This window comes from Grus americana, chromosome 33, assembly GCF_028858705.1.
Source record: "Grus americana isolate bGruAme1 chromosome 33, bGruAme1.mat, whole genome shotgun sequence".
NCBI classification, from domain to species: Eukaryota; Metazoa; Chordata; class Aves; order Gruiformes; family Gruidae; genus Grus; species Grus americana.
Genome location: NC_072884.1, coordinates 1,082,899 through 1,095,618, shown reverse-complemented (window position 1 = coordinate 1,095,618; position 12,720 = coordinate 1,082,899). Strand labels below are relative to the sequence as shown.

At 54.6% G+C, this 12,720-nt stretch overlaps 2 protein-coding genes across 9 annotated transcripts in view; one reads left to right on the top strand and one right to left on the bottom strand.

The window, feature by feature from the left end:
* Window positions 1-12,720, bottom strand: part of CHCHD5 (coiled-coil-helix-coiled-coil-helix domain containing 5) — a 29,874-nt gene that overhangs the window by 2,250 nt on the left and 14,904 nt on the right. For 2 of the 8 annotated variants that reach the window (XM_054807857.1, XM_054807862.1), the window contains exon 4: window positions 9,301-10,151. The exons of 1 other annotated variant lie outside the window; for it this stretch is intronic. The gene's annotated coding sequence lies outside the window, so the exon portion shown is untranslated. Of the gene's footprint in view, window positions 1-7,075; window positions 8,989-9,300; window positions 10,152-11,599; window positions 11,786-12,720 lie in introns of those variants that run through there. 5 more of the 8 variants (XR_008574484.1, XR_008574485.1, XR_008574486.1 and 2 more) reach the window with 5 other exon arrangements.
* LOC129198475 (LIM homeobox transcription factor 1-alpha-like) overlaps window positions 1-12,720 on the top strand; it is a 28,335-nt gene that overhangs the window by 7,655 nt on the left and 7,960 nt on the right. The window lies entirely within an intron of this gene.

Here is a 12,720-nt window from a genome sequence, read left to right as displayed (position 1 = left end):
GGGGCTGTCGCGCCCCTCCGGCTCTCGTGTAATTTTAATTGCGTAGCTCAAATGAGCTGCGCGGGTGTCGGCGAATCCAGAGCCCACCAGAGGGAAGCGGCCCGCGGAGCCGGAGGGGCTGGGGAAGCTGCCGCCCCGCGTATCGCTGGGCTCTGCTCCGGGCAAACGGAGCCGTTGCCGCGTGTGAAAGCCTCGGGAAAATCAGGTTTTTAGCTTTATCCCAAACTCAAGCCTCGTCTGCAAAACTCAAAGAGCAGCGAATCCCACAGCGCTGGCGACGCAGCCCCGAATTTCGGCAGCGCCCGAGCTGGCGGCGTGGTCGCACCCTGCCCCAGCTCTAAAGCAACGAAAGGGGTTGGGTTTGGGGTTTTTTTGCCTTTTGTGGTCGTAAATACACTTTTATTACCAAAGCGGCTCGGGTGCTTCTGTTAGCATTGCTCACACCGGTGGGAGGTAACGCGGGATGGAAAATCTCCTCTCTCCTCCACCGCCCGGCTCTGCGGCCGCAGGAAAATCCTTTCCCCTTCCCTCTGACCCCCTCCAACGGAAAACCGGAGCCTCCACCCTTTGCTTTCATTCCCACGCCGGTGATTTCCCCTTCCAAGGGGCGCCAGGACTCTGTTTGTGCGCCCTCATTTTTTGCAGCCTGGAAGCATTTTGCAGCAGAGCGGCAGCTCAAAACGAGTCCGGGAGGAGGGGGAAAGGGGCTGCCCTCCGAGGACAGCCTCGTGGCCCCAATTCTGTCTTCCCCCGGTAGCCACCGCGAGCCCCAGATGGCTTTTTTTTTTTTTTTTTGGGGGGGGTGTGGGTGATGTGGCACAAGAAGCCACTCGTTTCCTCGAAGGCAGATCCCTGACAGCTCTGAGCCGGAGCGGTGAGAGCCCCTCCGCTGGCCACCCCCTTGCCTTCGGCATCTCAGGACCAAGGGATAAGGTGGAGGAACCCGAAGGGAGCGCAGGACCTGTTCCTCCGAGCGGGACTTTGAATGACGAACCAGCGCCGCAGCCCCCCATCCGGATGCACCAACCGAGCGGCATCGCTCCCCGGAGCCGGGACGGGCTCCATCCTGCCAGAGGTTATCTCTTGGCACGGAGCGCTTTGATCACGGCTCTGAGAAACGGAGCTGCTTCCGCGCCAGCCGCTGGCTCCGTCCACCTTGCGGCAGGGCAGGGGATGGCTCGAGGGTTGCCACCTTTCCTTTTGCTTCTGGCAAGAGAGCTCGATAACCACGGCGAGACTCCGGCAAAGTTCAGATACATCGGAAAACCCTGGGAGAGGGAGCTCCTCGGAGCTCAGCAGCTCCCCGACACCGCCGCAGATGCCGGCAATGTCACTAATGTCACGGCACCGGGCACCGAGGAGAAGGACCGGGCTCGGTTGGTGGCTCGTGCTGATGGTGATGCTTCCTCGGTTCTCCTCCTCCGGCAAATAAACATCTCCGGTGGGCGCAGCACAAAGTGCTTCCTACAAGCTCCCTCCCGGCTCATCTTCCCCATGTTGGGACTTCCACTGAAATATCAGGGAAGGGGCTGCTGCCCGGAAAGGTCGTGTCTGGTTGTGACCTCCAAACCCATGTCTGGTTGTGACCTCCAAACCCATGTCTGTTGGTGCCTCCAAACCTGAGTCCGGTGGTGACCTCCAAACCTGAGTCTGGTTGTGACCTCCAAGCCCATGTCAGTTGGTGACCTCCAAGCCTGAGTCTGGTTGTGACCTCCAAACCCGTGTCTGGTTGTCACCTCCAAACCTGAGTCTGGTTGTGACCTCCAAGCCCGTATCTGGTTGTGACCTCCAAACCCATGTCTGTTGGTGACCTCCAAGCCCGTATCTGGTTGTCACCTCCAAACCCATGTCTGTTGGTGACCTCCAAGCCCGTATCTGGTTGTCACCTCCAAACCCATGTCTGTTGGTGACCTCCAAGCCCGTATCTGGTTGTGACCTCCAAACCCATGTCTGTTGGTGACCTCCAAGCCCGTATCTGGTTGTGACCTCCAAGCCCGTATCTGGTTGTGTCCTCCAAGCCCGTCTCTGGTTGTGACCTCCTGTGGCCGGTGCTGCTGGGAAGAGCTGGCGACACGCAGACATCCAAGGATGCCGGGAAGACGCTCCATCAATTCCCTGAAGTTTGGCAGCATCCTCTAAAGACTTCACGGTCCAATCTTATCTTCTCTGCGCCGCACAAAGGAGAGCGCAGCCTCCTCCCGGCCACTGACGCAAACGCTTGGCAGCGCTGGGAATGGTAATAAAAATACCAGGGCTTGCCCGCTTCCCCGGGGTGGCTGGGAGAGGCAGGGACAAGGAGCTGGGCGGGCACAACCACTGCTTGACGTGGAAGGGAAGGACAGATCGCGTGAGCATGGCAGCACCCGCACCGTCCCGGCAAAGGGTGAGGGTCCCGGGGTGCTTGGAAGCAAAGGAGGTGGACCTCTCTGAGGTCTTGGAGATGGATGGTCATGGATGGTCATGGAGAGACCTCAGCCTCCAACGCTGCTGTTCCGCTATCGATTTTGGGGCAGGATAGCGTGGCCGCGCGGTTTTCCCAAGCACCGCGCTGCGTCCGGCCGTAGGGCTGCAGACCCCTGGCGCGGTCCGCTCCATCCCACTCCTCTGCTCCGAAGCATCTCAGCCGGTTTCAAAAACACCCCTTAAGGTCTCCAGCTCCTTAGGTGCTTTTGCAAGTCGATGCTTCGGGCACTTTCGAAGGCATCTCCGCTCAGCACCTTTGTGTTTCCAGCATGGGAATTTCCAGGGAGGCGAACTCTCAGTCCTCCTGTTTGGAAATCTTGTCCCCCAGAGTATTCATTCTTGGCCTTGACTTTCCAAAGTTTGTGTTTTTGGCCAGGGATGAATCCCAGGCTGCAGAATCCAGCGTCGCCCTGGGCTGCGGCATAGACCGGGCTTTGCAGCGCGGTGACCTGGAGGGGAGACCCATCTGGCATTTATTCCTCCTCATGCGAAACTGCGCAATAAGAGGAAAATGCTTTAATGGAGAGATAAGCCAGCAGCTGCAGCTGAACGTGGGGGAAGGAACGGACTGTTGATCTGGAGATGAAATGTTAAGCCTGAAGATGGATGTTGTTCTGCAGTCCCTATCATATAAAAACCACAATCTGAAGGCTTTCGTGAAACTCTCCTCTTCCCCTTTTGCCTGGGGCCCAGCCAGCTCTCCCGTGCTTCGCTCAGGCACCTGCCCTGTAAATCCAGCTCCGGGCTGCTCGTGTCAACGCAACGGCTCAGGAGAAGGAGGAGGGAGGGAGAGGAAGGAAAAATACTCCTGAACGATGATAGAGTGGCTGCAACGGCCGGGTCCTGGGCGCCTTGTTTACTTTGAAGTTTGTTTTGTGGAATGACAGGCGATGTGGGGGCTGCCGGGGAGCTGTCAAGAGGGATCTGAACCGCAGCCTTGCGCTGGCAGCCTTCCCTCTCTCCTCCACGCTCTCCTCTCGCCCATGTGGAGATGATTTGCTCGTCCTCTGTAGAGATACGGGGTGAACTCGGCTCGAACCTGACTTACAGCTTCCCCATTGCCGAGCGGCCGCTGGCACGTGACCGGCGCAGCTGAGCACGGACCGAGTCCGCCGAACGCCCTCCTGGTCCTTGGGTTTTGCCCGAATCGCCTCGGTTTCTCCATCTGGTTGGAGAAACGAGAGGGGTCGAGGAGAGGTTGACCAGCACATCCCAACCATCGGCTCTGCCCGCATCCATCTCACTATTCTCGTCCTCGCCGGGTGAGACGTGCGGAACTTAGGGCTGCGCTTGAATCTGAGATGCTGCTCCTAGCCACGAGGGGTTTGAAAGCCCACGAAAGGGCGGCCAAGGTTTAGGGGAGATCCTTCAGAACCGAGAGCAGCTCGTTTGCCTTTTGAAACCCACCACAGATAACACGCGGGGGTGTTCAGAGAGCAGAGGTGGGAAACACGGGCTCCGAAACCAGACCGTTTCGCTCTTTTGGTACCCTGGAGTGACATCCAGCGTCGTCCTTGTTGAGACCTTTAACCATTTTGACCGATTTTCTGGGTTGCGCGGGTTAGGAAAAGCCCAGCTGGAACGGAATGGCTTGAAAAATGGGAAATTAGGAGCTGACTTTTTTTTTTTTCATCGGGTGGAGGAAGTAGGTTAAGGACGTGGGCTCGGGAGGTGGCTGAGGATGGAGGGAGGGGCAGAGGGAACCAAAAGTCCTTTGTGCATCCAGAGGAGCAACGCGGTGCAGCCAAGGAGTAGCTGGCAGCTCTGCTCCTCCCCGTTGAACAGGCAGGGAGCGAGGCAGTGACACCCCCCCCCCCCCAAATATCGGGGACTGACCCAGACCAAGCACCTTGGCAACTCTTCTGAGCAAGCCGGTTAATGTTTAAAACCATGTGGGAGGGCTCCCCTCCGAGCAAAGATCTCCCGGGTAGGAGAAGCCGGGGCAGGAGTTGGATAAGAGGCGCTGTGTGCAAACCCCATTGCATTCCAGGAGCGAAAAATGATGGAATTGGTGTTGAAACCAGAAGGATTTGGTTGGTTGGTTGGGTTTTTTTTCTTTTCTTGCAGTGGGATTTTTTTTTTTTGGCTTTTAAGTATAAAAGCTTCTCCTTCCCCTTCGCTGCGCTCGGGACATTTAGTTGTAGTCAGCTCAGAAATTATCAGAGCGCTTCCTCGGCATGAGGACGTTAAAAAATGGTGCTTGAGGTGTATCTGTAACCCGAAAATCAGAGACTCGAGGACGAAACAGCGCCAAAACCCGACGGATTGCAAGAGCTGATGATAGCTACCACTATCAACGGGGTCTGTCTGCCCCCCCCCAAGTCGTGTCTTCTCCTGGTCCTCCTTCTCCGTCGGGCCGGAGGGAGGTAATGAAAAGCGACAGTGCTCTGAGAAGTGAGCAAATAAATGAGATAACAAGCACCCTTGACAAGGCGGTGATGGATGGAGCCCGCGTGCCCAGCCAGCAGACCCTGCGGGGACCTCCGCGACGGCGGACGAGGGGACCGAGGAGGTGGGAAGGAAAGACCACCAAGGGCTGGGTGATGGGACCGAGTCCGGACGCCCTTCGACAGCACCCATAAATAGGGCGAGTTGTGCTTAGCCCTGGTCCTCGAAGGACCATCCCCAGCTGTCCTCCTGAGATACTTTGCTCCCCCAAAGCGGGGAGGTCACCGCGACCATCCCTGCTCCGGCGACGAGGATCAGCGGGACCTCAGTAGCGCAGGAATTGGGCAGCTTGAGGCCGGGAAGGGCCGCGGCGTCCGGGGTTTAGGATGGCCCCGATGCGTTTGCAGCTTCACGTCTCTGGGCCGCGGCAGGACCGGTTCCCCAAAGCTTCAGCAAACGACCCAATCTCCAAAGCTCGGGCCTTCTTCCCCATCCCAAATCTTTCCTCCTTCCTCGTCGGGTGGGCGGCTGAGCCCCGTCTCCCACTGAGAGCGAAGCCCGTCTGATGATTAATGACGTTAATTACACAAAGCCATTCCTACCCCAGTTCTCACTCTTCCCTCGCATTGGTTTGTTCACAAGGCCCAGGAAATTAAACGCTAACTCTATAATCACTGCGAAATGAAAGAAATATGCAGATGCGCCTTGAGCGTGATTAAGAAACCAGCCACCACGTGCTGTCTGTTCCCCACTGCTGTTGGATTGTTTTTCTAACGGGGAGGGGGGAATACATGGGGGAGGAAGAACTTTTTTTTTTTTTGCGTGTGCGCGGCACATTATTTTTCTAGTTTAATTAAATGTAATTTACTTTGATAGCTACTCTTTCTCTTTCGGGCTGGTTTTTTTGCCTTTCCTTGTTTTGCGTCCCATGGCTTTGAGGTTCTCCCGGACCCCACGTCACCAAGTTTCGTACTATTACTGGGCAGAGTTTTCTTAACCACCCAGCTCCTGGAGCCCCGTCTAATATCAGCTACGCCTGCCTGTAGAAATAATTCGCTTTCTCTTCTGATGAGAAAAAGGAAAATATGAACCCAAAAAGACTTAGATATCAAAGTAAACAACTGTAACTCAAGGTATCGGCTCCTCCCAAGCAGAGGAGACAGATGTACCTTAAGAATCGGGCGGTCGGACGTGGTTTGGATCCTCGGCACTTCCAGCGAAAAGCCGTTTCTTATCGCTTTCAGGCTGCGGGTGACCGCACGGGCCCGGTGCGGATAGCGAAGATGCCACCACCTGGGTTTGGGGAGGCGGACACGGTCGAGCAGGCAAACAGCCTCCGAGCAGCGCGGGGTTCGGCAGCCCGCTCTTCGGGGCCGAGCTTATTAACGCAGCGCTGATGGACGCGCCACGGCTCTGCCTTCCCGAGCTTAATTCGGTTTAGACCCAGCACAACTCCAGCTGGGCTTCAGAACCCGGTGTCCCGGTGAGGAGCGGTGATCGCTGGCGGGCAAGGAGCAGGGTTAGAGCTCCGGGCGCCGACGCTGTTCGCATCCTGGCACCCGCGTTTCCCTCTCCGGTGCCTGGAATACCGTTTGCACCTTGCAGCAGGGAGGTGTGGACGTTACCCGCACGCACCGAACGCCGCGGCTCGTTTGCAGGAAAGCCCGCGCGCTGCCGCGTCGATTTTCCCGGCGCCGGTTCCTAAAGCAGCACATCAGGAAGGGTTCTGGGACGCAGCCTTAGGGCTTTGAAGGCTCTACCAACTCCAGTGCTCCCGGCTTTTGGACACAACATCTCTCTCAGTCCGGAACCAGGGACCACCAGAGGGCAGCCGTGAAGGCAAAGGTGCCAGAAATAAACTCCCGAGAGCCAGCTCGCAGCGGTGCCAGGGGCTGCGGCGCTGGAAACAGCAGGCAGGCAGGCAGGCAGGCAGGCAGGCAGGAGTTGTTCCCATGCAGCACGAGCATCCTGACGGGCAGAGGGGAGCCCTGAGCTGCTAACGCTTTAAAAACCCCCAGTTTTCTCCCAGATGAGAGGGATTCCTGGAGCGTGGCAAGGGGAGCCCGGACCCTGTTGTTCTCTCTCTCGCGCGCGCTCGGCAGTGGAATGGAGAGGATGCACCAGAAGGGATTTACGGCAGAGAGTTTGCGCTAACGCGGAGAGCCCACGGCTGGTGTGACTGATCGCACGGCTTTAAGGGAAAGCGATTTATGAAACGCAGAGGTGCTACTGTCCCTGTATTATCACATTTCTTTTATTTCTAAATTTGTCTAACACAGCGAGCGTAGCGCTTACAATCTATCATCCAGTTCCTTCGTCCTCTGCTTCCTTCTCTGAGAAGTCGGTGCGAAACCAGACGCTAAAACCCAAGGGTGACAGCCGGCAACGTCGGACGAGCGTTGCTGGTGTCACCCAGCACCCCGAAAACGAGATCCTCCGACCCAGCCCTCCGGCAGGAGTTAAGTTGCTCTTTCTCCCTTGCTTCTCCCAAAGTATTTTCCCACCTTCTGCTTCCCAATCCTCCCTGTCTTTCCCTCTGGTTCTGCTCACCGACGGTCTCTGGAGACCTAGGAGCTCCGCGCCTCCTGCGTTGCTAACACGCTGCCGGAGAATGCGGCCCCTTCTTTCCTAGCTGTTGCACAAATTGAATTATAAGCCAGATCCATAATCTGCTTCCAGCTTTCATTTCCCCCCTCCCTCTTAATGCAATTAAGCTTAAATGTGGTTAATTACAGTTTATCCTAACTATCTTGGTGGCAGCTTCACACACGTTTGACTGCTCACACAGGGGGTTTTTGCCATTATCGAGGTCTTGCCGCGGTAATATCGGAGGTGGTCAGCCTTGCGAGGAGAAGCACCGTCCCAAATCCCTTTTTCCCCCGATTCCTGGATGCGGTTTCGCTGGTGCCAGGAGAAAGGCGAAGCCAGAAAGCAGCCTCGCCTGTTAAAAAAAAAAAAAAAAAAGATGCACAAGTTTCATTAACGATATGCTTTTAAAGCGGTGACGTTAATCCCAAAGAGCGGTGTAATTCACTTTCGGTGCTACGGTAAATTTAGGGCGACGGTTTAGGCAGAGAAACGAGCAGCCACGCAGCGCTGGCCCGTTGATGAGCTGGCGGCACGACCGTGCAGACTTTGCTAGGCTACTGCCAAAGCTGCCTCGTTAATCTAGACTCGGGCTCAAAGCAATAATCCCAATTAGTCTGGGAAGTGCAGCAAAGCTGCCGCGTCACTTTTGGATCACAGCCTGCTTGCGTACAACTTGCTGGTGGCTTCGTGGACTAGGAGAGTCCACGCTGCAGTTTGTGACCTGGGCCCTCCGGCTTTCAATTGCTTTTTTTTTTTTTCTTTTCTGGTCTTTTCTTTCTTCTCACAACTTTTAACTTCCCTTCTCTTTATTGCTACCCGCTCCATCACAAATCAGGCTGGTCTGTACCTGGAGACCTCCCTCAGTGAGTTTCTCGAGTTAAACGGGTTCCTGTTATGTGACAGCATAACAGCTTTCACCGTTTAAAAAAAAAAAACCTCTTTAGATTTTTTTTCAATCTGGATTATGTTTAACCGGTATCTGCCTTACGAGCATCCCCACAGAGGCATTCAGAAGCTGACCGCGTTAGCTCGGCGTCCTCTCCGCAGTAGATCACTCGTCGTGGCAATTTTACATTCAGTTTTGTCTCCTAAGGTCGCTGTTAGCAGAAGTTTACTTTTTCTCTTCTCAATCCTTAACGCAGGCTTAGTCTTGCGCTGAACTACTGTCCCGGCCATCTCTTGGGCCACGGCTGTTTTGTACGAGCATTTGCACTCTTTCCAAAATGAGTCCTGCTTTAAAATACTTTAAAGGAGAACTTATCCTCAGCCCTTGCAGCGAGGATGCTCTGTTACTCCCAATCCGCAGTGGGATACGCCCAAAAAGTCTAGCAGGGCGCGGACAGGGGCTACAGTTTAATTAAGCCAAGTTCTTATCTCCAGCTTATCTCCATGCCCAACCTGGGCTGCTGAGCTCCGAAACCCTTCGGAGGTACCGGAGGCATTTTGCCAGGAACGCTTGGCCCCGGTTGCCAGGTTCGGGTGGGATGGAGGTAGATGTCGGTCCCGGTGCGGGCAGCAGCCCTGCCGAGCCGTCGTGCCCCGTTACTGCTACCGAATCGTCCCCCGTGCCACGGTTAGAACAGAGAGAAGATGGAGAAAGCGCAGAGTTTAATTTAAATCACATCTCCCAAGCTTGTTCTTTTCTCAATCAATATTGCTTTTTACATCATATCTAATCTCTTTTTTTTTTCCCTCCCCCCCTCTCCAAAGTAAAATTTAATTAAATAATTCTAATGAATGTTTAATGATGTTCTTTTGTCATTATTAAATCTGTAATAAAAGTGTCTGCAGCCCTTCTACCTCCCTCCCCCTCGCTTCCCCCATTAATACCCCCACCGCCAGCCCTCCCTCTCCACGCACACACTGTCCTGCTGTCTCTCTTTCTCCCTGCCTTCCCCCCGTCTCGCTGTGACAACGCCAGCATTCAGACCTGCAAACAGGAAATGAGAAAAGGAGAAACAGGATATTGAGTTTGGATACTATCTGGATCAGTAATATCACCCCTAGCTACTAAGCGAAGGAACCTTTCTCCTGCCAGGCATACTAATGGAGATGCGGAGGCTTCCCGGAGCCATGCAATAAGGCAGGACAAAATCAATATGAATTGATAACTCCCAACTTTAAACCCGTGGACCCGGAGCGAGCTTTTGGTTTGTGCCTTGTGGGGTGGAGCAGGGGAAAACAAGAGGAGAGAGAAAGGAGCCGACGGTTCCCTTCTCGGCAGGGCGCTGTCTCAGAGATACAGGACCAGAAACTCCCTTTCTTCCCAAAGAGGTGGAATCCCCAGAAACAAGAGATGCAATTCCCTCTTTTTTTTTTTTTTGTGAACCAGGGATTGGAGCTTCCCAAGAGCTTAGCGTGGAGTAAGAGCCAGCTTGAGTCCCAAAATGGGGCGGCTTGCCAAGGCACCACACCAGCTCTCTGCACTCGAAGAGCAAATCGTTTCAAAAAGAAAAGGGCAATGTCGTTCTCCGGGCAGGCAGAGGCAGCTGGTTTCGGGGCAGAACCCTCCTCCTCCACCTTGCACTTCGCTCTGTCGTTCCCAACAGCTTGCAGAACAGCCTCCTTTAAAAAACACCAAGTGCAGGACTCTGAATTACAGCGGGAACTTTGCACGGGGCTACAGAGAAATAAACGCCGCACCTGCACCCCGTAGCTCTGCGCGTCCCGCGGTCCCCGTCCCCGCTCAGGGCAGCGCTCCCCACGGTCTCCTGTTGGAAATATTAAAAACAAAAAAAAAAAAGGCATTTAGAGTATATTCTAAAGAGCATAAAACCAAAGCTGCAGCCTAATTTCCAGTCCGGTACAGGTCCGTAGAGATTCCACCACGTCCCTACAGCTCAGAGCCAGCCTAACGCGGGATTAAAGCAGAGCAGGAGCGTTTCTGCCTCTGCTCCGCAGAGGTGACGGTGACTGCAGAAGCTGAATTCCCCTCCACCGCCCCAGCGACAAGAGAGTATTTTCAGCTTAGGAGATGTCCGGCGGGGCTGCGAACGCGAGGCAGTTTGGATGTTAAACGGGGCGTTAGCAGCTCAAAGCGAAGGGCAGGAGGGAACCGCTCGAGGTACACGGGACTGCCGTCTTCCCTCCGTTCTGGATGCGTTTGGAAGGAGTCTGCTCAGGGGTTTTTGGGGGTTTTTTTTTGGTTTTTTGTTCCTCGGATAGCAGTGGTTAATGGCGGCTGATGTCGAGAGCCGCGATACCTGGCAAGCGTGGTCCTGCCGTGTTCTTTCCGTCACCGCGGAAGCCCCCTGCCCCCGGGGACGGTGGGGTTTGGGGAAGGCTGAACGGCGCGAGCTGCCCCTCCGGGAGTGGGGGGGGGGGAAGCACCTGCGGGCACACGAGCAGCCCAAGGGGTGTCCGTAGACGTGGGTAAAACTCATTTTTGGGACTCGTTTTCCCCGCCACCGAGCTCTGCCTGCAGGGAGAGGCTGCGGGGCGTGAAGGGAGACGGTTTGGGGAGGGGGGTACGTGTTTTTCCCGCTGGATTTTAGGCAGCAGCACCGTCCCTCCCACCTCTCCTTCACCTGACAGAGACACCGCGACACAATCCAGTACTCAAAGAGTTGGGGGGTGGGGGGGGGAGACACACAAAAACCCAACCCAACCCCAACCCACATTTTTTTGTTAGCATTCAGCAGCGATATGACAGGCGCCCTATGAATTCTGGGAGATTTTAATAAAGAAGACAGGCCTGTGAAATTTAATAAAAGAGTTCATCAGATTATATGGTGATGGCTCAGTGCCACCGTGCTGGCAGTAATATCCTCGCAGTGGGGGGTTTAACCCCTTGAGGGACAGAGCAGCGGCAGAGTATTAAATCTTTCAGTAGCACTTCACTCGTGTCACTTTAATATTTATGAATCTCTCTGGCTTTGGGAACCTCTTTGGTGGTGTTTTGCTTTGCTGTTTCGCTTGCGGTTGAGGTTTTCGGCAGCGATAGCGGTTGGGTTTGCGGGGTTTTTTTCGGCGTGTTTTCATGGCCGACGTGGACAGAATCAAGCCCGGGGAGCAGAGCTTGTGACACCTCTTACCTTCTGGGTGGACACCAAGGGCATTTACAGGGTCCAGCCAAGCAGGACCACGCTTAGGAGATGCAGGGGGGGGGTTATGGTTTTCTTTTTTTTTTTTTTTTGGTTACTTTTTATAACCAAATTACCTTAAATGCTGCTCGCGGTGCTAGATGTAAAACTCTGGGGAGATCTCTTTGCTGCATGCCTCGTCCCCAAATCCTTCTGTTCTATGAAACCGCGGTGCTGCCCTCACCCTTATTAAGTAATATTTCCAGCGATGGATAGAGAAGGTCGGGTCGTTCGCCCTGCGCGACTGTGAAGACTCAACCTTGCTGGAAGAAGTCAGAAATTAAGCAGAAGGAAATTTTTTTTTTTTTTTTCTCCCCCCCGCCTTAATCCCCTCTGTATCGCGGTATCGGGGGAAATGGCTGTTGCGGTAGGGAATGAAAGGGCGTATTGTGCTGCCGCTGCCTCCTCGCTTTCCCTTGTGCGTCCCCTTCCCCATCACGCCCCTAGCCCCCAGCCCGAAATCTGGCAAGAGGCTTTGCAAGTTCCACTTCAATATTTCAGACGGCTACAATGGATTTTGCAGCTCAATGTTAAGTAAACAGACCTCGCTTAAGCCCGGACTGCTTCATTTTGACTAAACCCTAACTAAATAAGCTAGTTTCATGAAGCGCAGGCCTCCCAGCTTATTCCTTGCTTCATTAACACCTTTTAATCCCATCGAGACAATCGTACGTCCCCCAAATTACCCTTCCCAGGCCTGGGTCGGCGTCTTCTCTGTGCTGTGGCAGGTCAGAGAGGTTCTCAAATAATTTGCTGCTCAGCTCGTCCCCATCTGGAGAGCCGGGCTGCCGCTTCTCCTCCGGTGCCATCGGCAGAAAGAGCTGGGTCAGGGGCGCTCCGTAAGGATTCACGGAGAGTTAGGAGCTGGGGAGGGTTTACCAGGGCTAAAGTCTGATGAATTAAGTCCACGAAATGTCTGAAAAGACGTAGAAAGGTCTCAGAGCTCCTCGGCCGCGTGCAAAAGCCAGGCAGAGGCACGTGGTCGCTTTGCTGAGGTTCCTCTTCCCGCTGCTCCACACTTTGAAATTTTTCTGAACTTCTCGGGGCGGGATTAATTACGTGCGTGGGCTCTCCCCGACCGGTTTGTTATTAAAAGAAAAGCAAACTGCTAATGGTAAAAAGAGAGCCAGCGAAGCCGTAGGTAGGGTGAGGGAATCAAGTAATGGGATTGTTTCTCGCAGAGCGCGTAACTCCTTGC